This window comes from Podarcis tiliguerta (assembly GCF_965153285.1).
Source record: "Podarcis tiliguerta genome assembly, chromosome: 17".
Taxonomy (NCBI): Eukaryota; Metazoa; Chordata; class Lepidosauria; order Squamata; family Lacertidae; genus Podarcis; species Podarcis tiliguerta.
In genome coordinates, this window is record NC_139550.1 from 8,777,820 (window position 1) to 8,802,726 (window position 24,907).

The window sequence follows — 24,907 nt, forward strand, 5'->3', positions numbered from 1 at the left end:
GGAAAATCTTCCTTTAGTTTGAGATGATATTGGGCACTTAAAGGTGGCTGGGAAGTACCCAGTCTAGGGCTGTTCAGTCTAGGGTTACCTGACTCACAACCATAAGTTTCACTTGTCTATGGAGCCAATCAAATATAAGGAGGAAGAAATTTAGATGAAGTTCAGATAAAGCTTTATTTTAGTAAGGCCACAGCACTTTCCCCCCAGAGTTCCTTGCCTTTCACGCCACTTTTAACTATGTTTACTAGGAAATACATATGCTTAGACTTCCAACCTTAAAGTACTATTGATTTTCAAGGAGCCTTATGCATCACTCTTGTGCAGAGATCGAGCCGCAGCCAACATGATACCTTTTTTAGTAAAGTCGCCGAATCCTTTTTGCTGAGACTCCTGTGTTTCCTTTCATAAACTGTTGCGTCAAAATAGTTCAGATCCAAACTAAGGTCATGTTGTGAATGTCTTTTTCCAAAGAGAGGCTATGTGTTTTCTTGTGACTGCTTGCTAGCAGGGAGGGCAAGGGTTGTTTTAGCTAAATATAGATTTAATGCTTTTGAAATAAAGGCATTATGACATCATGAAAGCAAGAGTGTTGGGCGATTACAATGTTTTGCTGCCGATTAACGGTGGACACGGGTGACGCTGTGGGTTAAACCACAGAGCCTAGGACTTGCCGATCAGAAGGTCGGCGGTTCGGATCCCCGTGACGGGGTGAGCTCCCGTTGCTCGGTCCCTGCTCCTGCCAACCTAGCAGTTCAAAAGCATGTCAAAGTGCAAGTAGATAAATAGGTACCGCTCTGGCAGGAAGGTAAACGGCATTTCTGTGCACTGCTCTGGTTCGCTAGAAGCGGCTTAGTCATGCTGGCCACATGACCCGGAAGCTGTATGCCGGCTCCCTCAGCCAATAAAGCGAGATGAGCGCCGCAACCCCAGAGTCGTCCGTGACTGGACCTAATGGTCAGGGGTCATTAAAGGTGGAAAATCCTTGCCCCTGAATGACAAGTTGTGCCCGCCAAAGTTCTCTCTTCTTCAAGGTGCATGTCGCTTGTGCCCAACGTGCTTTTAAAGTCACCTAGAAGCACCAAACTGAGAAGCATCATGAGCTTTTGCTACGCAACAAGGATGTTTTAGATCACTGTTTCCCAACTTTGGGTCTTCAGCTCCTTTTGGACTACAACTCCCATCATCCCTAGCTAGCAAGACCAGCGGTCAGGGATGATGGGAATTGTAGTCCAAAAAGAGCTGGAGACCCAAGGTTGGGGAACAATGTTTTAGACGGACCTGTAGAAATTGGGTCATTTGCTTAGCCAACCTCGAAAACGTCCCCTTTAAGAAAATAAGCAAGCGAGGCATTCATGCGCACAACAGGATGTGGCTTGACATTTTCTCTCAAGCAGTGGTTACCACAGAGCAGGTTTCGTTGCAGCGTGGGGCTTCGGTGATCAGGCACTTTTCCTGCCACGGTTAGAAATAGCACATGTTGCCCCACCCACAATGGCGGCTTCAGGGCCTGGCGCTATCGCACAATCAATCTCCTGCCTCAGCCCAAAGCTGTTGCTCCGTGATGCAGGTGCACCGGTTGTGGTCAGTGTGTGTGCCGCATTTCAAATGGAAAGTTCATTGGGTATTTGTTTTGCACCACTCCTGATGTGTTTTGATACCTCTCCCCTGCCGACACAAGCGTGCCTCTATAACAAATGAGCACTCTGGATTTCAGCGACATCGAATCGTCTCTTTCCTTTCCTTTCTGAAGGCTGCTGAGTAGCCTAGATGACTCTTACTGTGAGAATAATGTGTCCTCAGCGTGTCCTTGTGCCATTTCCTTTTTAATTCAATTTTTATTGTGACAGAGAAGAGCGAGAGACAGCGGAGCTGTTGCCTTGGGGGGCCTTCTTCTGACAGTGCCTTAGAAACTAGTTGTTTGTCTGGACCTTAGAAGCAAAGGCTACTGAATACAGAGTAAAGTATAGATGTGCACAGTATGACAGTGGAAATACAAGGCATTTGGTTTCTTATGGGCAAAGGCTTATCTCATGTCAACTTCTCCAAATATCCACACCATACATTTAAAACACATGGCTTTCCCCAAAGACTATTGGGAACTGTAGCCTACACCCAACGTAGCTGTAATTCCCCAGCACCCTTAATAAACTACAATTCCCAGGATTCCTGGGGCAGTAGGAGCCATATGATTTAAATGTATGGTACGCATGTGACCGTTGTAAAAGTTTCCCTTTTGAAGTTTTGTTCTTCCAGGATGAGTATCTGAAGATCAACAACACATGGCCTGGTGTGCTCTGTAGCAGAGTATTCCTGGATATCACCCTGACCTTGTTGATCTCATACCCTCCATCATTAATAATAAGAATGATAATAATTTTTATTTATACCCCATCTATCTGACTGGGTTTCCCCAGCCACTCTGGGTGGCTTCCAACATATAAAAAACATAATAAAGCATTAAACATTTTTAGAAAAACTTCTCTATACAGTGGTACCTCGGGTTAAGTACTTAATTCGTTCCGGAGGTCCGTTCTTAACGTGAAACTGTGCTTACCCTGAAGCACCACTTTAGCTAATGGGGCCTCCTGCTGCCGCCGTGCCGCCGGAGCACGATTTCTGTTTTCATCCTGAAGCAAAGTTCTTAACCTGAAGCACTATTTCTGGGTTAGCGGAGTCTGTAACCTGAAGCGTATGTAACTTGGAGTGTATGCAACCCGAGGTACCACTGTACAGGGCTGCTTATGGGTTGGATAACTCCATGCAGCCAGTTTTTTTGTGGCACCCAGCTTCCTTGTTGCACATGCTACCTCATTAAATCACTGGTTGTTTTTTTACTACGTGTATCTCATGCCCAGTTCTCCAACGAAAATAGGGACGTCCTAAGGAAAAGTGGGAAATTCCAGGGTCAAATCAGAAATCAGCTTGGCTTCTGTAAAACTGGGACTGTCCCTGGAAAATAGGGACACTTGGGGGATCTACTTTTTCACTTCATTGTAATCTAACCTGTGGGACAAAGTTAACCCCCCACTCCATGTGCCTTGCCCCTTCTAGTGCCCCCACCCAATTTCTTATTTCTTTTTGGTGTTGCCACTGCAGTGACACAACAGGCACAACTGATGTCAAGGAAGGAAAGGGGGGAACACATGGTGGCGATTAATACAAAGCAAGGCCTTTGTGAAATGTGCTTTAAACGTATGTTGTAGCTGTGAACTGAGCTCCCTGTGGCATTCAGGTGTGCAGCAATGATGTTTGGCTTGCCCAGAGATCCTTGTTTTTAGCCTGGCATTTCCCAACGACAGATATTTGAGTTCTGTTTGGGTTCCTGCTGCGGCAGTTGTTGAAACCAGATGGCTATCTGGATGTTGTAGCTGTTGCTATTTATTATTTTTAAAGGTTATGTGTGTATTGTGAACCTCTTTGGGATCTATTTACATGTGAAGAGCAGTGTATGTTTTTAAAAAATAAAAAATAAAGGAGGTAGGAGAAAAGGTGTTCAAATAAAAATAAAAATAACCTGCCCATCTGATTGGTTACCCCAGCCACTTTGTGCAGCTTCCAACAAATTCAAACATCAAACATTGAAAAATTCCTTGTACAGGGTTGCCTTCAGATGTCTTCTAAAAGCCAGATAGTTGTTTATTTCCTTGACATCTGGTGAGAGGGTGTTCCACAGTGCAGGCGCAACTACTGAGAAGGCCCTCTGCCTGGTTCCCTGTAACCTGAATGATGGGGATGGAGACACTCCTTCAGGTATGCAGGACCAAAGCTGTTTAGGGCTTTAAAGGTAAGCACCAACCCTTTGAATTGTGTTCAGAAAGGTACTGGGAGCCAATGTAGATCCTTTAGAAGACCCAGCCACCATCCTGGTGCTCCTTACCACAACCCTGTAAGGGATATCAATACTTTTGCAATGCAGGAAATATAATAAGTGTGGGAGGCTGGAGCTGAGCCAGCTTATAACTTCTCCCTAAACTCACAGGTAAAGTCTTAGCTGATATTCCATACAGGCTGCTACTCACATAAGCGTTCTATTTAGAAATCCTAAATTGTTGCTGCAATGGGTCACTTTCCACCTCTGCTTAGGAGGCGACATTTCAGGTGGGTTTATGGCCACAAAAATAACATCCAGCATCCCTTTGACAATAGTGTAAAGGGACAGGGTGCCATCTAGCGGCTCTTGATGGATATATTGTTTTGTATCTATACACATAACACATATGCACATAACACATGTTTTAATGTATTTTTAATCTTTGTTGGAAGCTGCCCAGAGTGCCTGGGGAAACCCAGCCAGATGGGCAGGGTATAAATAATAAATTATTATTATTATTATTATTATTATTATTATTATTATATCTGCAGCAGCTGTTTTTCACATGTTGTTCACCCGAGTGCTGCTTCACTGCTCTGCATCTCTGTCAGAGTCAGTCCATTGTTGATGGTTTCCTTCATGGATCATCACCCTGTCTCTGTTTGCTTGACGACTCATGGGAAGACAGTTTTGGTCTGTATTTTACCATGCTAAACCCAGTGTCTGGCATCCAGAAATTAGAAGGGGTGTGTGTTAAGGCACCCCACAAGTTCGTCACATTGTGCATTGTTCAGCTGAGCCGCGATTTTCAGGAGGCATTTAATGTGGGCCCCGTTCCTTGTGATTTCAACAGGAAGGAACTTGATGCCTCAAAGACTACACCTTTTCCCCACTTCCCTGCGGTGTGGGAGCAGATGGAGCCACAAGCAAGGAGGAGGGTTTTTGTTGAGGTGTTACATTCACTTTGCACAGTGTGTGGGCTCCAGGCACAATAATAAACCCCAGTGTCACCGGCCATGAGGTTTTTGATGCTCAGGAAGAACTTGGTGTCTTCAGGTCTTGATCCTTGGATGTGGGGCGGTCCCTCGGCAGATGAGGATCCCACGGCAACAGAATAGGCAAGCAGCTGAATCTGTCCTTTGAGAATTTGCCTGTACCAGTAGATATTGGGGTTGGATGCCCCATTTATGTTGCAATTAAGAGATACCTTGCTGTCTGGCCGCTGTATCACCGACTGTGGTGTCTGAACAATGGTTGGAGAACCATCACCTATGATCCACCAAAGAAAGCAGAAAAACTCTTATTACAGTTAAGAATATTTTATTATTGCTGCGTGACTATATTAGGGGCAGCCAATGTGGTGTTGTCCAGATATTGTTGAAGCTCCCATCTGCTCCTGACGGCATGGCAAATGGTCAAGGACGATGGGAGTTGTAGTTGAGAATATCTGTAGGATGTTTCACATAAGGAACCCTAGCTAGCTTTGATTTTTCATTTCCAGTGACATTTCATTCAGCCCAAGAAAATACATTCCTACACGTACCACCACATATAAGTTAACGCACCACCCTCCTCCAGTGTTTGAAAAACTAATTAACATTTTCACATGGCAATATATTGTTCACGATTAATTGCTTACAGATCCTCCATTCCGGCTTTGTTTAACAATTAATTGCTTGCCATCCTGCATTCGTAGTTCATGCATTATGTCCCTCAAATAATTAAAAAGCTTACGGAACTATAATGTTTATAGCAGAGCACATTATAAAACTTTTGCCCCCTGCTCAAGAGAATGCAGTCTACCAGCAGGAAAATCAACTGGAACTTTGCCCTTGACTTCGGGGGGGGGGGGAATGGTTGCCATAATTTTTACTATTCATTATAACTAGGTTTTCTCATACAAGCAGCCAGTATCTTCAAAGTCAATTACGATTGTGGGCTTTTAGCCCATCAGCAAACAGGAAAACCCATCTGGAATATCTCCCACTAAATAAATCTATGGCGTGATATACAGAGAGGTATTGCTTAGTGCTTGATACAGGATGGCAAAGGCAGGTTGGAATTCACTGCTGGATCGCTGAGTAATTTCCGGTAGATGACGCAAGGTTTTCAGAGACTGCATAGGATTATCAATAACAGCAGCACCCAGGCACCTACATTACTCTGCTGAAATTAAGAAAGCTGGGAAGAGGGTAACTAGGAGTGGATTTTTGTGTTGTGGAAGGACTACTTCTAGTAAGGTAAAGGGACCCCCGGCCATTAGGTCCAGTCGTGACCTACTCTGGGGTTGCGGTGCTCATCTCGCTTTAGTGGCTGAGGGAGCCGGCGTACAGCTTCCGGGTCATGTGGCCAGCATGACTAAGCTGCTTCTGGCGAACCAGAGCAGCACACGGAAACACCGTTTACCTTCCCGCCAGAGCAGTACCTATTTATCTACTTGCACTTTGATGTGCTTTCGAACTGCTAGGTTGGCAGGAGCAGGGACCGAGCAACGGGAGCTCACCCCGTCGCAGGGATCCGAACCACTGACCTTCAGATCAGCAAGTCCTAGGCTCTGTGGTTTAACCCACAGCGTCACCCGCAGTGCTAATTTCATGGCTCATAATTCCTTAATTCAGGAAGCAGGTGTCTTTTGCTTGGCTCCTGTTGGTGAACTATGAGATTATTGTAAAAAATATCTAGGTCTGAAGTCTGCCCAACTCTGCTTTAGGGGACTGCCCCCTTTCCAGGACACCTTGACTTTGTATGAAAGAACAAAGTTCTGCTGCAGTTCCCCAGAATGACATGCAACTTACCCAATGCCCTATAATGTCCCAAGGGCTAGAGAGAGGCAATGGACCCTGTGGCATGATGGTCTGTGTTGGCTGGGGGTGTGCACACCTTCCCCTCCACCCCAACCCGTTATCACATTGTTATAATAACCATGATAATGAAATGGACCGTCCATGTTCAGGATTAGCATATCTACTCCTCACCCAGGGAGGTTCGTTGCTTGTGTGCCATCATTGGGAATTTCCTGTAGTATCTTAGAATCATAGAGTTGGAAGAGACCACAAGGGCCATCGAGTCCAACCCCCTGCCAAGCAGGAAACACCATCAGAGCACTCCTGACATATGGTTGTCAAGCCTCTGCTTAAAGACCTCCAAAGAAGGAGACTCCACCACACTCCTTGGCAGCAAATTCCACTGTCAAACAGCTCTTACTGTCAGGAATTCTTCCTAATGTTTAGGTGGAATCTTCTTTCTTGTAGTTTGGATCCATTGCTCCGTGTCCGCTTCTCTGGAGCAGCAGAAAACAACCTTTCTCCCTCCTCTATGTGACATCCTTTTATATATTTGAACATGGCTATCATATCACCCCTTAATCTTGTTGGTTCCTGGTGGAAATAGGGGAGGCAATGGGACTTTCCCCCTTCCAACCACATGCTGTCCTGGAGGTTCTTGAGACACACCCTCCCCAACCAATTCCAGGGGACGCAGGGGTGCAAAGCCCCATTGCACAGGTGGAAATCCTTGCAGAGGGCTCCCATTTAATGCGACTCATTAGGCAAATTCCACTCAGGGTGCTGGCCTCAATGGACCTTGGGTTTTTTAATGGTTTTGGGGCAAAAGAGGTTTTGCCAATTTGTATACTGCTTCAGAAATTTGCTTCGGCCAGCTATACATAGCAGAGCAAAAGTAATGAGCACAAACACCGCAATCTTGCATTTCCTCCTATTTAGAAACTACCATCTGTCTCCCTCTTCACTTTGTTTTGAAATTTCCCCAACCTAGAGAAACAAAGTGAGCAGTGCTGATTGATTCAATGAATGTTATCCATCGCCTTCATTTCACACACGAGGCATAGGGAAGTTTGCTGAGTTTTTCCTCCCACGAGGGATTCAATAAAAGCTATCCATATTGGTGATTTGTCTTAAAACAGATGTGCACATTGCTTTATCTTCTGTGGTTGCTGACCTGGTTCTGCAATCCTGGGGGCAGGGAGTGCTGTTTGAATGCCTCCACCATGCAGGTTGGCCTAAGTCAGTATGAAGTATCCACAACCAGACAGAGTGCCCCCAAGGCCTACGTGATGTTGGCATGTTATCAGCACACTTCATAGAATTGTAGAGGGACCCTGAGGATCATCTAGTCCAACCCCGTGCAACACAGGAATTTGCAGCTGTCCCATACAGGGATTGAACCTGCAACCTTGGCGTTATCGGTGCCACGCTCTAACCAACTGAGCTATCCAGCTATCCAACTGACCAACTGAGCTATCCAGGCTGACTTGCTTAGACTGACACATGCAGCAGAGGAAAGACTTTTCCTAGCAAATCACATCATGTGGACTTTCCAAATGGTACTGCTGATACGGTATTTGAAGTGGCTCACATACTGTTATCTCAGTAATCTGTATAAACCACTTTCTAAGGGAGGTCTGGGCTATTATCCCAGAGGACTGAGAGAGGCAAAATCATTTGCTGCAGGTCACCTAATGCAGCAGTGGCTAACCTGTGGCTCTAGGCTACAGCCCCATCATTTCTTACAACTGGCCATGCCAGCCGGGGGGACAGAAGTTGGGAGTCCAAGAACATTGAGATCGACAGCACAAACAACCAAGTAACTGCTGATATCTTGAGCTGTTGCAACAGACATTTCCTGATGAAAGGAAATTGGCACTTATTCCAATTCCCATGTTTCAAACGCTGGAGGGCCACAGATTTCGCCATCCCAGACCTGAGGAGCATGAACCACGGACTTCTGCACCACCTTCTAAACTACACCTGCTCAGTTGGGTGCCTCGACAATGCCCCTCCAATTGTTATAAGCTCAAAGCCACATATTGCTAACTTAACTCAAATGCAAACAGTCAACACAGATGGGAAGAGCTGCTCTACTTACATGAAATGCCTATGGCAAGCCAAAGCAAAGCACAAATCGGCCACAGGGTTGCCATGTAATCTTGTTTTCTTGGCTCGCTGCTGCCTTCTGAGTCCTCCTCCCTCTGACTTGGTTTCTATGCCTTTGCGGACAACATTTCTCTTCGTTGTATTCACATTTCTCGTTTACAGTGCACCCTGGTGAAGATGCCTGAAGTTGCAGACACAAATACTCCACTGTCACCTATGATATTGGCACTGTCTCCAGCAAGATTTTCTTATAAATAATATCATACCCTCCAACCTTTCTCCAATGAAAATAGGGATGTCCTATTCCATCATAATAATAGTAATAATGTTATTATTTATACCCCACCTGCCTGGCTGGGTCACCCCAGACACTCTGGGCAGCTTCCAACATATATAAAAACACACTAAAACATTTAAAAACATCCCTATATAGGGCTGCCTTCAGTTGTCTTGTAAAGGCTGTATAGTTACTTACCTCCTTGGCTCGGTGGTCACATAACTTCATACCCTCCAACATTTCTCTGATGAAAATAGGGATGCCCTAAGGGAAAGCGGGACATTCCAGGATCCAATCAGAGAGCAGAATGGCTTCAGGGACACTTGGAGGGTCTGTGAGGTCCGGAGGGTGCAACACGAGAACAGGCCTTTTCTGTAATGGCTTCCCACCAATGGACACTTGAAAATTGCTGGGGGACTTGGTGAAGCACTCATTGGTTTGCCTGCAATTTCAACGTAGTGTGCTGGGTGCTGTACGATCATTGTGTTTTATTGCTTCTTACAGACTGCATTCTGTAAGGGAGCCATTGTGGTGTAGTGGTTAAGAGCGGTAGACTCGTAATCTGGTGAACCGGGTTTGCGTCTCTGCTCCTCTACATGCAGCTGCTGGGTGACCTTGGGCCAGTCCCACTTCTCTAAAGTCTCTCAGCCCCACGCACCTCACAGAGTGTTTGTTGTGGGGGAGGAAGGGAAAGGAGAATGTTAGCCGCTTTGAGACTCCTTCGGGTAGTGATAAAGCAAGATATCAAAGCCAAACTCTTCTTCTTCTTCTTCTGTTGTATTACAATTGGCCCTCGCTGAATTCATATCGTAATACATTAAAAATGCAGTTACATAAGAAATAAAAGCAGCAATAGAAATGCAATTAAAAATACAATTTAATGCGGACATGACGTGGGCCACCCGAATGAAACATGCAGACCACTGGTGATCCACAGACCACAGTTTGGGATCCCCGCCTTGGAGCCACAACATCGTCAACAGTTGGCCCTCCAGCCCTCTGCCTGAAGATTTTTTTGTGAGCAGGACCCTCTGAACATTGAGGGGGACCAGCCCAGAGGGACACAGTGCCTTGGCCCTCAGGAGCCAGTGCCCTGGGTGCTGCATATGAAGGAGAAGACACACACTCAGACTGCTGAATAACAAAGAATACTTCATTTTTTGTACCCCTAACCTTATGTAACTCTCTAGTGTTACCAGCGCCACCTAGTGATGTTAATTGTAACTGTACTACCTTTGCAACTACAGTCGTACCTTGGAAATCGAACGGAATCTGTTCTGGAGGACCGTTCAACTTCCAAAACGTTCAGAAACCACAGCACGGCTTCTGATTGCAATTGGAAGCCGCGGAAGCTCCATTGGACGATCGGCTTCCAAAAATAGTTCGCAAACTGGAACAGTCACTTCTGGGTTTGCGGCATTCAGGAGCCAAAACGTTCAAAAACTAAGCTGTTTGAAAATCAAGGTACGACTGTATCAGGTCCCATTTATTACACCTACCACCACCCCTCAAAGTACTGTATTTACTCAAATGTCATGCACAACTTTCTTAGCCAAATTTAGGGTGCGCAGTAGATTTGATTACAAGCTTGAAATACACCGCTGACATAGCAAATACAGTGGTGCCCCGCAAGACAAATGCCTCGCAAGACGGAAAACCCGATAGATGAAAGGGTTTTCCGTTTTGGAGGTGCTTCGCAGGACGAATTTGCTATGGGCTTGCTTTGCAAGACGAAAATGTCTTGCAATTCCTGGGGGTTTTTTTTCACTCCCCACCCCCTTTATCTAAGGCACTAAGCTGCTAATAGCCTTTTAGCAGCTAATCCGCTAATCCCTTAAACCTTTAATAGCCGCTAATAGCCGCTAAACCGCTAATAGCGCTAATCCGCTAATGGGCTTGCTTCGCAAGACGAAAAAACCGCTAGACGAAGAGACTCACGGAACGGATTCTTTTCGTCTTGCGAGGCACCACTGTACTTTTTTTGTTTCAAGGTTTTGAAATTTGAGGTGCACATTAGATTTGATGGAGCATTAGCTTCACATAAATACGATAACTGTTTCAATTGCCAGAACTGCTCCTATTATCAAAGAATTTCTCCTAATGTTCAGATGAAAACTCCTGTAATTTAAGCCTACACAACCCAACTCTGCAGTGAATAAGATCTGCCCTGTTTTTTTTTTAACTATTTGATTGCTCCCGCCCCCCGCAACTACCATTAATATTCCTAGGACTATTGCTACAGTATTACTAGACACGCACACAATTTCCCCCAATAACATGTCCAATTTAACCAGCTAGCAGGAAGTGGGGCTGAAATATAGCAATCTGCCACAATTTCCAGCAAGAGTTATTCATTTATTTCAGTTATGAGTCACTCTGTGTTCCAGCACAGAGGACAGCTTAATGAAACAGGACAGCTTAACAAAATAATACCACACAATCAAATAAACACTTAAAATCAACAACTGAGGCATCACAATGCAACTCTCAAACATGCCCAAAGGCACAGAAGCACAACCACAGTTGCTTGAGCCTAAAACAACACACCCAAATGGCAAAAAGGAGGCTGATATTCTTTCAGCAATAAATACAGTAAATAATCAGCATTTTGAAAGTCTGGGCCTTCATTTTCCTCCATGAGGCATGTGGTCTGGTGAATGGGGCCTGCTCTGAGAGAAGGAATCAAGCAAAGCCAGAGGATATACCCCACAGGTTGTTTTTCCACACTTGCCCACTTTCCTGGAATTGCTAACTTTTATTCACTTACTTTTTACAGATCATCCAGATGGTGCCGTTGTTATCTTACAGCGTGCCAGTGTTTTCTGAGCCGTTCTCGTGTTTTTGAAGACCACAGAATCATAGAGTTGTAGAGCTGGTCACCCCAAATGTCATTTAGTCCAATGCCCTGCAATGGAAGAACCACACCTATCCTGCTCCCATTAAAATAGCTTAAGACCATTCTCGTTGGCACATAACAGGGCAAACGTGGCAATTTAAACAAATAATAATCCCATCTTGTGCAAAATCCTAGGCGCACCTCACAGGATGTTAAGAGAGAGAGAGAGAGAGAGAGAGAATGTGAATTCTATTCTCACAACAGTGATGGGAGACAGAAGTTCAAACAGAACACAGTTGACTATATGAGCTCTAAAAAAACCACACACAAAACACTGTTTTGGAGTTTAGATTAGGAAACCATGAAAGCAATCATTTCCAAATTCTTCAAGGCAAAGATCAACATTAATTAATGCACTTTTAAAAAAGAAAGAAAAAAGAATGTCAATCATAACTCATTCACTGAGCAATTACTCCCAACTTCTAGAGGACCTGGCAAGAAACGCTGCTGGCACATGTCATACGAGGTGATGTGAAACTGTTATTTACAGTATGATAAACGCTGCCAAATGTGCATAATAGTAGTGATGGTATTTGGTAAGTTTTTTCACAAAAGAAACAGACTTAAGATGCACAGTGCCATGTCTCAAGTTCTCCAGCGTATTTAAGCAAGCGCAGAGATAAAATGCAAATAGGATTGCCAACTGCTCAGCTCACTGCAGCTGTCTTTTAACAGCAGCTTGATGTGTAGCCATGTTTATCTCCATGCTATGGAAAGCCTTAGCCAGATGATCTCTGCACATTTAAAAAAAGCATAAGAGCAGGCCAGACACTTGTTTCTCTGGACACTTGGCAGTCTAATTTTCCCTATCTGCCCGGGACAACCCTGATTCGCTGATGCTTGTTCCAAATAAAGCATTGTCCCTATTATGCTTCTGTTTCAGCATTTTGCAGAGATTTGGGGGGTGCTTAAAAGAAATTTAAAAAAAAAAAAAATACACAAATGTACGATCGCTACATCCAATAGCTAAAGGAATCCTGGGAACTGCAGTTTGGAGGTGCAGGTTAATTCTGTGTCCAGGGCAGCTGTCTACTAGCTCCATCTGGTATGCAGGCTGAGACCCTTCCTGCCCGCAGACTGTCTCACTAGAGTGGTGCCTACTCTAGTTATCTCCCGCTTAGATTACTGCAATGTGCTTTACGTGGGGCTACCTTTTAGAGTGACCCGGAAACTGCAACTAATCCTGAACACAGCAGCTAGACTGGTGACTGGGAGTGGCTGCCGAGACCATATAACACCGGTCCTGAAAGACCTGCATTGGCTCCCAGTACGTTTCCGAACACAATTCAAAGTGTTGGTGCTGACCTTTAAAGTCCTAAACGGCCTCAAAGGCCCAGTATACCTGAAAGAGCGTCTCCACCCTCATTGTTCAGCTGGGACACTGAGATCCAGCTCCGAGGGCCTTCTGGCAGTTCTCACACTGTGAGAAGTGAAGCTACAGGGAACCAGGCAGAGGGCCTTCTTGGTAGTGGCACCTGCCCTGTGAAATGCCCTCCCATCAGATGTCAAGGAAATAAACAACTATCTGACTTTTAGAAGACATATAAAAGCAGCCCTGTTCAGGGAAGTTTTTAATGTTTGATCTTTTATCATGTTTTTTGTATTCTGTTGGAAGCCGCCCAGAGTGGCTGGGGTATAAATAAATTGTAGTAGTAGTAGTTGTTGTTAAAAGTGCTAAGAATTGTTAGGAGACCCCTACCTCCCTCGCAGAGCTACAATTTTCAGACAAATTCATTGTTAAACCTCTCTGAGAATTGTAGTTCTATGAGGGGAATAGGGGGTCTTTCATCCTAATAATTCTCAGCACCCTTATCCATGTACCCTTCCCATAATCCTTTAAGGTAATGTAACCTGGGTGTTGTGACCTGGGACCCAGGAACTATGTCAGAACCCATAGAACAGACCCCGCTGCTTTCACCCTCTGTCACAGAGCATGGTTCTGATACACAACTGACCTCAGCCTGCTAAGTGCCGAGTCTACAGAAACATGGTCTCACAATCACAATTGTCCAATATAGAAGCAGGTAACTAGCAAAACCGGGGGGCGCGGGTGGCGCTGTGGGTAAAACCTCAGCGCCTAGGACTTGCCGATCGTCAGGTCGGCGGTTCGAATCCCCGCGGCGGGGTGCGCTCCCGTTGCTCTGTCCCAGTGCCTGCCAACCTAGCAGTTCGAAAGCACCCCCGGGTGCAAGTAGATAAATAGGGACCGCTCCAGCGGGAAGGTAAACGGCATTTCCATGTGCTGCGCTGGCTCGCCAGATGCAGCTTGTCATGCTGGCCACGTGACCCGGAAGTGTCTTCGGACAGCGCTGGCCCCCGGCCTCTTAAGCGAGATGGACGCGCAACCCTAGAGTCGGACACGACTGGCCCGTATGGGCAGGGGTACCTTTACCTTTACCTAGCAAAACAGAGATTTTTTAAATGCAGTTGTTTTACACATATAATGTAATGCTCAATTAAACCCCAAAGCCAGAGCCAGAAATGTCAAGAATCAATCAGATCACCTCTGAATTGAGTACACAAAGGATTGAGACCCTTTTGTGTGTTCTTACAGTGTAGAGTTAGAATCATAGATCTGGAAGTTTAAACTTTTTTCCTCTTCTCTATGCACCCCCGCACACCTGTCAATTGAAGATGCATTTTTATCTTTTTTTTTGCTAACAAGCAGGGCCTCTCTTATCAGCTTCACGTAGCAGAAAGGCGAGGCGGCCTTGAAGAGACTAGAAGCTCTAAAGAGGAATAATTCAGACAGGCCGCTTCATAAAAGACTGCCCAAAATGCAACATTTTGCAGGAGACCCATCCGGGGAGGCTTATAGCCTATTAAAATTACAATTTCCTTAAAATAGTATAAGACAATTACAAATGTGACCAGCTCAGCAGTTTAAAAATAATAAAGGCATGGCCTAGGACATAAAGGTCTGCCCAAAATAAAAGGTGTTAATAAACTGGCAAAAAACAGTAAATGAGGAGACAAACCGAACATCATAAGGCAAAGGATTTCAAAACATGGGTGCCACCACTGAGAAGGCCCTCTCTCTTGTTATACTCAGCTAATCATAGACACCCCCCCCCCGATGTTTGGAAACAGGCAAGATGGCAGTTCCTAAGGTATTCTGGACCTAAGCAATCTAGGGTTTTAAAGCTAATAATCACCAACACTAAACTAAGTGTCTCCACCCCCATTGTTCAGGGCCTTCTCGGTAGTGGCACCCAGCCTGTGGAACGCCCTCCCATCAGAAATAAACAACTGTCTGACTTTTAGAAGACATCTGAAGGCAGCCCCGTTTAAGGAAGTTTTTAATGTTTGATGTTTTATCGTGTTTTTAATATTCTCTTGGGAGCCGCCCAAAATGGATAGGCCACGGGTGGGCAAACTAAGGCCCGGGGGCCAAATCTGGCCCAATCGCCTTCTAAATCCAGCCTGTGGACGGTCCAGGAATCAGCGTGTTTTTACATGAGTAAAATGTATTCTTTTATTTAAAATGCATCTCTGGGTTATTTGTGGGGCATAGAAATTCGTTCATTCCCCCCCCCCCCAATATAATCTGGCCCCCCACAAGGTCTGAGGGACAGTGGACCGGCCCCCTGCTGAAAAAGTTTGCTGGACCCTGGGCTAGGAAAACCCAGGCAGATGGGCGGGGTATAAATAATAAATTAATAACAAAAATAATAATATTGGTTGTGAGCACGCACATACATACACTACTCTTCTTAAAATTGCTTTGCTCAATTCTCCTGGAGCTACCTCACACACTAAAATTGTAGATGCACTGAGATTATTTAAGAGTACAGTACTATGATTGGTTGCAGCTGCTAGTTGGGCATCATGAATCTGGGCTTCATTCCACCTAGTGTATTATATTATTCTTTCCTTTGTGTTACATTATCTTTTTTTTTTAATTATTACTTTAATTCCTCCCCTACCTCTTATCTGTTGAATGGATCTCTGGGTTTATGCTGAGAACCATTTCTGCATCCCCCCCAGTCATTCTCACATACTGTATAAGTATTTTATTAATCCCCTCCTCAGCCTGTTTTCTTTGCATTTTTAAGCTTTAAAAGCCCCATATAAGGGCAGACTTTAAAGAACTTATGTTTATTGGCCAAATGTACATTACTTTGCAATTACTAACTTTGATTTAATCACCAATTTTCTTGCTCAACCACTATAGCAGGAGAAAGATTCTCTCTCCTTGCTTTTCATAATCTGGTTTGGATTATACTATTCTGAATTAAGGATGCCAAGTAACCTGAAAAAATGATCTGGCTTACTCATGTGCTTTCTAACCTCCAGGTTCAGCTTTTTCACAGCTTGAAGATATTAAACAATCTGTTAATGCGAGCAGATCAGGCTACTGTTAAAGACACAGGAGCTGGGACTGGTAAGAAAAACATTAACAATGCTAACCTGAATATTTATATAATTGTACATCTTTTGCCACTTCTATTGTGAATCCTAAAATCCAGGTCCTTTGTCAATAGACTGTTAGGCAGACACTAGGTGTCCCCTTTTTTAAAAAAGCTCAGACTCGGCCTTTATTCTGTATGATGACAGTATTTGATGGTGGAAATATACTACTTTTTAAGAGAGTGGTATCCATCCCCTTTTTTTATCACAGGTGGAAAAATAATTTGGGAATGGCAGGTTTTTTGGTTTTAGTGGCCTCTGGGGAAATAGTTAAACACCCTTTTCTACCCACCGCCCCTTCTCTGATCAATTTCACAGCCTCCTGCAGCTGCTTTTCATTAAGAGAAAGGGAGGAAAGCTTGAAAAGTGTTATATGAAGCTGCAGTGTAATCTAGTTTGGCCTAGAGAGTGTAAACAATATCTGAGTTTAGGGGCCTTGGTCAAAACAGTTCAAGATCTGCTTGTAGTAAAGGGTGCCCCCCACCCCCCAGCAGACCCTCCTGGTGTCCCTATTTTCCAGGGACAGTCCTGGATTTAAAAAAGCCATCCTGGTTTCTGATTTGATCCTGGAATGTCCAGCTTTTCTTTAAGACGTCTATATTTTCATCGGAGAAATGTTGGAGGGTATGGAGTTATGTGACCCCCCACTCCCCCCCCCCAGCCTAGGAGGTAAGTAACCAGGGCCAGGTTGAGGTTTGATGAGGCCCTAAGCTACTGAAAGTAATGGAGCCCTTTATATGTCCAGCTGTCCTTTGTCAACAACAAATTGTCGCTGCTTTTTTGTGTTGAGTATATGCTATATGGTCATTTGTGGACCTCATAGGTATCTAAAGCCATTTGCACATAACAAAATATGTATTTTGTCAAAGTAATTTTTGAACTGAAATACAATTAAGAAGTATATTAACAGTGAAATACAATTATGAAGAAGTACATTAATAGTGAAATAATTATTAAGCTCTGACTTAAAATGATTTTTTATTCATAACAAACTTAATAATGCAAACATGTTGGCGTTTGGCAATAACGAAAGTTCCTTTACAAACACAATTTACAAAGACTCATAATTTAGTCTGTAGAAACTTGCTACAACATGAAATAATAATTGCAGGTTTTAGTTTATTTGTTTTTTATCTTATATTTTGGAAATGTTCATCCAGTTTTTCCACTTTAATTTTTTGGGGGCCTCCAAGAGAGTGGAGCTCTGAGCTGTAGCTTGTTTAGCTTATATGTAAATAAAGGCACTAAGTAACTATGCAACCTTTAGAGACATCTGAAGGCAGCCCTGTATAGAGAAGTTTTTTTTAATGTTTCACATTTCATTATGTTTTTATATATGATGGAAGCCATCCAGAGTGGCAACCCAGTCAAATTGAGGAGTATAAATAATACATTATTATTATTATTATTATTATTATTATTATTATTATTAAATAGGGCATCCCTGTTTTCATTGTAGAAATGCTGGAGGATATGCTCTGGCCATGCACCTGTGTCTTTAAAAGCAGCCAGTTACTGGGAAATTTCACAAATTAAGTTTTTTCACCACATGGCCTGTAAACGGAATTAAAGATTAAATTAAAATTGGCTGTCCTGCTATGGTTTGCCAAACATGGGTTCTATGGGGACGGGTTTTTAAACTTGGGTGGGTGGGTGTTTTGTTTGGGAGATGGGATTGCTTCAAATTGTTTTTAAATGCTGTATGTTACTTTGTATTTGCACTTATATTTGTTGGCCGGCATATTGTTTAGGGACTGTTTTAATTGTTTTTAATACGTCTGTTGTGCTTTTTATGTTGTAACTTTATGTTTGAACTGCCCTGAGGCCTACGAATATAGGGTGGTATACAGATTTAATGTAAAAAAAAAAAAAAGTTTGTCGAAGGAAAGCAGGAAAAACAAAAGTGGCCCGTTTTGCACGTGTCCTTTTAGCAGAGGTCTGAGGTGCAGAAAACAGGAGATGGAGTTATTTGTGGCAGGGAGCTCAACTTTATCACCTGCTAGGCCCACTTTCAGATTTTGGCAGGCTTAGCTGTTTCACTCTTTATCTCTGATCAAGCAGGTTTTGAAACAACTTGGGGGAGGGAAAAAAAATCTGCCAGCGATCAAAGGAGGATGATCAAACTGTAGAGTTTGCAAAAGGTGTTGATAACTGTTAAGAGACCTCTCTTCCCCTCACAGAGCTACAATTGTCAGAGTTCCCTGGGAAAAGGGGTTGGTTGTTTAAATCCCTTTTAGAAACTGTAGCTCTGTGAGGGGAATCAAAGGTCTCCTAACAATTTTCATTACCTTGAACAAACTGCAGTTTCCCAAGATTATTTGAGGGAAGCCATGGCTGGCCTGATGGAATGATGATGCTTTAAGATAATAAAATAATAATTATTATTTTTAGATTTGCTTCCATCCTTATATTCCCCTGCTTTTTGTGGGGGTGAATGCTAACTGATAAAAGGCCCACCTTTGCGTTTGGTGTTCCTAAGCTTTAACTAATGAATTTCTGTCAGGCTGCTGCTAAAAGCTGAAGGAGCTATGAAAAGATATGGTTAGGGAGGGAAAGTGAGAAATCTGTGTGAATAAGAAACTATATCGGAGGAAGTTTATTTGTAAGCTGCGTTGAGTCCCGCCAGGGAAAAAAGGCAGTGTTTAAATGAATAATAGGAATAAGTTGGAATGATTTTCTGAATGGAAAATCAGAAGCAAAAACTACACAAGTAGTTGTATGGAGCAATCCTAGGAAGCAATTTTGAGAAGACCAAAGAGGGAATTAAAATATAGAACTAGAACCATTTTCGTTGCCATTGTAGGACTTTTGCATAAGTAAAGTCTCTGTCTTCTGTTTGCATAATATTTGCAAGTTTTACAGTGGCAAATATTTCAAGGTGGAAATAGGATTGCCTCAACCAAACACGTAATTGCATCTTTGACAGTAGCTGGGAACAATAAATTTAGCAGGTGAAAATTCCATATGAGGGAACATTTTATTTGCTGTATTTCTGTGTATTGGGCTGCAGTTAAACTTGCCCAAACACAACCAGAGAAAAGCGAGGCAAGAGGTGGGGATCTGAATAAAGAGTAGTAAAATTCTTTAATATGCTTTAATATGCATATTTAATATGCTGGTATAGATGCATCTGGTTTGCAATACTGAGAACTAAGCCAATATGTGGGAGCAGGGGGTGGAGAGTCATTCTTGAAAAGTAAATTTCAAGATAATACAACTTTGTACATTATTTTTTCCTTCGGTGAACTAACTATAATTGTATATTACGTTGCTTTCTTCTTTCTTATATAGTAAAAGAAGAAGAAACAGAACGTGAGAAGTGAGTGAGAAGTTGGTAACTTCTGCATTGACAGGTGGGAAAATAGTAGTGAATTGTGATGAGTGTTCAAGAAGTGGAAGCCATTCTAAAAGTAGCAGAGCCAGACACAATAAAGAAACATTCATGGGGAGAAAGAGGGGTGGGGACTTAGAAGAGGAGGTTTTTTTCCATGTTATGGGCCCAAATTAGGGATGGATGAATCTGCCAATTTTGTTTTATTCTCCATTTCTCCTCTGATCATAAATCCAGCAATTTCACCATATTTCTGCATCAGTTTGACAATAATTTGTATTTTAACATCCTCACAAAAACCCGCCAGTACTTTAGTGTTCATCTCCCCTAATATACATATTTTTGCCAGTAGTTTCCCCTAGTATAATGCCTTATTGGTGTTATTTTCACTTTAATCTGCATTTTTATGCAAGTTCCCTTATATATTCTCATTTTGGAGGGGGAGGTTGGATGGACAGCTCCATAACAAAAATCAGAAATGGGCAGGTTTCACATAGCTGTGTTAGCAAATTAGGTAGATTTGAATGAAAATGCAAAGCAGACTAAATTCCTACCCGTAAGCAACAAGGAATAGGAAGATGGATTAGCTAAGGAGTGAAAGTAATGAAATGGGAGATTAGGGCACCTGTCTGTAAACGTTTGCCTTTCTAAGGGTTTCGTAAATCTCAGACATGTCCATGCCACCATCTCTCCCTATCAGAACTGCAGGTTTCTTTTCCTGAGCCAGGACTGCGAGGTTTAAAAGGTTTCTCCCCCCCCCCCCCCACTCGTCTGCAGCTGCAGCAACCCTGCCGCGTCTTCTGGCTCCGAGAGCTTTGAATTAATCTGCCAGGACTGGGCATTCAGGTATGTACAGAGCCAGCCGCTGTTAATGAACACACCCAGCTGGCCTGCAGATCTTTGCACAGAACGGAGTGAATACTCTTAGTTTTTCCCACTGATCCAACAAGCATTCAGGCCTGGGATAAAAGCTGGCATAGATTCCATAGGCAGCAGTGTCTCTTCAGTCTAACCTGCTGCCCCCAACTAATGTCTGGAGCGTTAGTTAAGTAATCTTGTTTTCTTTCCGGTAGAGTATATATGATGAGAAGTAAGCATGCAGAAAGGGAGACTGGGTTGGGAAATAAATATTCTCCGCGCACAAATAACTGAGCAATAAAATGGTGTGTTCTGTCTGCAGAGTTGTAGCGTGTGTCTTAATTGGGGAGTTTTTTTTTTCCAGAATAACTGTCAGCCAGAAAAGCATCCCAAATCCTCTGGTGTTAGAGTCCTGGGAAACTTCAATTCAAATAGTTTGGACTGATGAGCCTCACACACAACAGTGATTCACAAACAAAACAAAGGCACTGCTGAGTATTTGTATTACCCCTATTCTTGAGGCTTGTTGTCTGCACCCCCACTCCTTTTCCAACTGTTGTAAAGTTGTCGTTTTCAAAATGGCATTTATTTCCCAGCCTTCGCCAGCAGGTCCCAGGGTGTGATACAACCCTTTAACATCCACAACTAAAAACAATTAAAATGGATTACAGTCACAGGAATAGGATGGGTCCTGAAATGCGCGTAACTCCAGTGTAAAAAGTAAATTGTAAATTTGCCAAAGCTGTGTAGTGAAGAAGGCTGACGTACATCAGTGGGGAGCAGCGTTTGAAATTCACCAAGCACCCCACACATTTTGCACCTGGCTTTTGGCCACTTGCGACCAAGTGAAGATTCCTGTGTGCCAAGATGGCGCCTGACGTCTCTACCATCTGGAAGCGCATGCCTGGGGATCCTCGGATCTTGCCTGTTTTCACACGCTAGCAACACATCCTGTAGAATTCTATCCATGGTATTTTATCTGCACCATCGGAACGAAATTCAGGAACCAAAAAGTCATATGGAAAATAGGACTTTTGAGCTGTCTGGCCCCCACATGGCAAGTAGGCATTCTGTTTTGGCAACTGTAAAGGTAAAGGTAAAGGGACCCCTGACCATTAGGTCCAGTCGTGGCCAACTCTGGGGTTGCGGCACTCATCTCGCTTTACTGGCCGAGGGAGCCGGCGTTTGTCCACAGACAGCTTCCGGGTCATGTGGCCAGCATGACTAAGCCGCTTCTGACGAACCAGAGCAGCGCACGGAAACGCCGTTTACCTTCCCGCCGGAGCGATACCTATTTATCTACTTGCACTTTGACATGCTTTCGAACTGCTAGGTTGGCAGGAGCTGGGACTGAGCAATGGGAGCTCACCCCGTCGTGGGGATTCGAACCGCTGACCTTCTGATCGGCAAGTCCTAGGCCCTGTGGTTTAACCCACAGCGCCACCTTTGGCGACTGTAACCCTGGCTTAAGGAGAGAACTATGGGACACCTCTATTGCCCAGGACCCCCTTAGTTGGGCTGTGCTTCTGCCCCTCATTTCCCCACCCTGGTCTTCCTCCTGTCTCACTTCTCTGCTTGTTTTCGCAGTTGCAAATTCCATACTGCTTGCAGAGTGCTGTTTTTATCTCATTGCTGACTCCCTTGGCCAGGGCCTTCCCCCTCCCCTGCAGCTTCCTAAAAAAAGGAAAACAACCCTCAGCAAAACAAAAAGCAAAGAACAACAAACCCTTACCTTTGAGAAGGGCTTTTTTTTTCAGCCAGAGCTCACAGGAACTCAGTTCCAGCCCTTCTCAGGTGGGCACCATTGCCATTATAAGAGAACAAAGCAGGTGTTCATAGTGAGTTCTGGCACCTCTTTTTCTAGAAAAAAATAGCACAGCTTCAGAGGGTGAGGCTGTTTTCTTGGAATGGGGATAAGTGGTGAGGAGGTAGACTTCATTTGAGCACGTAGTCATGGGGGAGGAAAGCATGCCTTTGTCTAAAACTGATCAAAGGTAGGGGAAAGTTTTATCTGTTTAATTTCTGTGTTCCAGGATGCCATTGGTATCACAGAAGCAGAGCTAGTAAGAATATATATTTCTATTGGGTGTTCTGGCCTTGTTCTTTCTCTTAATAAAAAAAAGATTATCTTAGGCTTGGCAAGTCTCTGCCAAAGGCAGTAACTTCCATAGATCTCTAGATACAGTTATTAGTGCAAGGGCCAAATTGCACATGACGTGCTTAACCTGGCTGCTTTTATTTTTACTGAAAACAGCACCACGGAGGGCAAACAGCTTCTAGGCAGAGGGTGATTTCCAGCAGAAAACTGGCACAGTGCCTAGGATGGCCAGATGGAAGGAGAACAGCTAGAGTTCCTGCTTTTTGAATAGTTGTGTAGAAGAAGGAACTCCACCATGCAATGAAAGCTACACCTGGTGAGATTCTCTTTTCAATCGGTAGCACATGACCCTCTTAATGTCAGGGTTGTGGGTTCGAGCCCCACGTTGGTCAAAAGATTCCTGCATTTCAGGGGGTTGGACGAGATGACCCTCAAGGCCCCTTCCAGCTCTGCAATTATATGATTCTACACAACTATTTAGTGATGTATGGAAGTGAGAGCTGGACCATAAAGAAGGCTGATCGCCGAAGAATGGATGCTTTGGAATTATGGTGCTGGAGGAGACTCTTGAGAGTCCCATGGACTGCAAGAAGATCAAACCTATCCATTCTTAAGGAAATCAGCCCTGAGTGCTCACTGGAAGGACAGATCCTGAAGCTGAGGCTCCAATACTTGGGCCACCTCATGAGAAGAGAAGACTCCCTGGAAAAGACCCTGATGCTGGGAAAGATGGAGGGCACAAGGAGAAGGGGACGACAGAGGACGAGGTGGTTGGACAGTGTTCTCGATGCTACCAGCATGAGTTTGACCAAACTGCGGGAGGCAGTGGAAGACAGGAGTGCCTGGCATGCTCTGGTCCATGGGGTCACGAAGAGGCGGACACGACTGAACGACTAAACAACAACAACACACAACTATTAAGATGCAGGGGCCCTCTATTCTTTTATACCTGGCCAACCTAGCAGCCCCTCATCCAGATCGGGACCATGTTTTCAGATCGGGGTGCAACCGCTGCTCTTCCTTCGGAAGAGTGGCTGGGGAAACCCAGCCAGATGGGTGGGGTATAAATAATAAATTATTATTATTATTATATTATTATTATTATTATTATAACGAAAGCAGCCAGGCCAAGCACACATCTTGAAACTTGTGACTAATATCATGTGTGGTTTGGCCCGAGGTCTATCCCATGATACTATAGCATATTTAGCAGGTTTAATTATTTATCCAGCCTTGATGATGGGCTCTGTGGAACACCTGCTGCCCTATTAGGGAACCAGCCAGAATGCACTTGGCTGGTATCCTGAAGCAACAGGGATCTTGATATCTCTGGGAGAACTGTGCTGTGCTCATCAGCAGGATTTGTAACACAATAGGTGGGCTTCAGGGTAGTGTTGCCAACTGATCAGAAAAAATAATAACCTAACCTGCTCTTCTGCCCTAAGCAGATTTGTTGGCATCTGTCTGTCTCGAGAGTCAATGGAAGAGTGTGCTCTAGGGGGTGAGAGATATGCTACTCTCCTGCAGATATCTGCACATCAAGTTCCTGTCGATGGCAAATGCTACAAGAGACAGTTTAGAAGTTTGCAGTCCCTGCTTACAGGAAGATTGGGACAAATCTAGGTTTTTGTTGGGTGACTGCCAGATTTGTGAGCCCAGGAGCAGATTGCTCTACAGGGATTACACCATCTGATGCTGCTTTCAGGGTTGCCCCATCCCTCCCCTACGCACCACCTCTGCTCTTCATTTCATTTCACTTCACTTTTAATTTGCATACCGCCTTCCTATATTATCGTATCCAAGGCAGTTTACAAGCTGAAGAAACAACTAAGATCACACACCTTATAAAAATGGGATCCAATACAAGGATTTCATAATAAAAGCCTAACTTTAAAATAAACAGCTTATGTCCAATAAAGTAATATTCAATAATCTATTAGAATACAATAGTACACAATAAATATCAGCAAATAATAATTAAACAGAAATTCACTCTTAACAATTACAATAATTACAATAAATACAATAAATAATTACAAGAAATAATTTATTTATTACAATAACAATTACAATAAATAAATAATTTCTAAACTATAATCAATAAAAATAAGTCACTTTGCATGAATTAACACTGCAAACTGAGAAGCAAAGACACACAATATGTGTGTGTGCGTGTATTTAATGTCCCTGAGTTCATCTCCCTTCCCAGCTGCTTTTGTTGTCCCTAAAGTCATGGTCTGGGAAAGGCTCCTAGGGCTGGGGGGTTGAGCAAGACAGGTGGGGTAGGAGGGAAAGCCATTGCCTGGTGGCCAGCACAAAGTCTCTCTCCTGTCT

General features: G+C 43.8%; 1 protein-coding gene and 1 long non-coding RNA gene across 4 annotated transcripts in view; one reads left to right on the top strand and one right to left on the bottom strand.

The window, feature by feature from the left end:
* Nucleotides 1-3,141: 3,141 nt before the first annotated feature.
* The window catches only part of LOC310667959, a 145,923-nt gene continuing 124,157 nt past the window's right edge, over nt 3,142-24,907 (bottom strand). Inside the window, exons 2-4 of one of the 2 annotated variants that reach the window (XR_014506483.1) lie at nt 11,748-11,928; nt 8,696-8,871; nt 3,142-5,080 (exon numbers count right to left, since the gene is read on the bottom strand). This is a non-coding gene — a long non-coding RNA (uncharacterized lncRNA). Of the gene's footprint in view, nt 5,081-8,695; nt 8,885-11,747; nt 11,929-24,907 lie in introns of both variants that reach the window. The other variant, XR_014506484.1, reaches the window with a different exon arrangement.
* Nucleotides 16,182-24,907, top strand: part of LOC310667385 (ephrin type-B receptor 5) — a 155,218-nt gene continuing 146,492 nt past the window's right edge. Inside the window, exons 1-3 of one of the 2 annotated variants that reach the window (XM_083419629.1) lie at nt 16,182-16,260; nt 19,578-19,639; nt 20,326-20,463. The gene's annotated coding sequence lies outside the window, so the exon portion shown is untranslated. Of the gene's footprint in view, nt 16,261-19,577; nt 19,640-20,325; nt 20,464-24,907 lie in introns of those variants that run through there. The other variant, XM_083419627.1, reaches the window with a different exon arrangement.